Here is a 728-nt window from a genome sequence, read left to right on the forward strand (position 1 = left end):
TGTGTGTGTGTGTGTGTGTGTGTGTGTGTGAGTGTGTGAGTGACGGTTGTCTGTTTGTTTCCTGTCTTTAATAATTATTTGTTCAGCTTAAGGGCAAAGATATTCTTTCTCTGTATGCCATTTGCAAAGGGAAAGTGTGTGGGTAATGGCAATTATACTACTAATAATAATCTTAAAGACCTCTCTCCAAGTCATAAGGGACTCATCGTCGCGGAGAGAGCCATTAAAATCAATTAGCGAGGCCTATTGTTTTCAATGGAAAATTAAACCAGTTTAGGACTGTGGTGCAGAAGCTGTTGTGTAATGGGAAATTATTTAGAGGCAAAATACGACAGATATTTCCATTTCCCCATAAAAGAGCGAGCAAGCAGGGGCATTAACAAAGCTGCAGTGTGTCTGCCTGTTGCCTTCATGAGTTATCTCAGTCAGCTAAGGTAAAGCTATACCATCATTATTCATCCCAGTGGCAAACTTGGTGTACTGAATATAAAGCTTTCAGTCTTGTATTCCTCCCAAACTCTCTGACCTCATATACTTCCAGAACAACACTAGGAAAACTGTCACCAGTTGGCCAGGTTAGATAGAGCGGGTGCACATACAGTATATAGACTCCGACCTACGGCCGTTTGATGCATGTCATTCCCCCTCTCTCTCCCCTTTCAAGTCGTAATTTCATATTGCCCACTAGTGTCTGCAGGGGGGGGGGGGAAAACTATGGAATCCAAATC

The sequence above is a fragment of the Etheostoma spectabile genome, chromosome 5 (genome assembly GCF_008692095.1).
Source record: "Etheostoma spectabile isolate EspeVRDwgs_2016 chromosome 5, UIUC_Espe_1.0, whole genome shotgun sequence".
In the NCBI taxonomy this organism is placed as follows: Eukaryota; Metazoa; Chordata; class Actinopteri; order Perciformes; family Percidae; genus Etheostoma; species Etheostoma spectabile.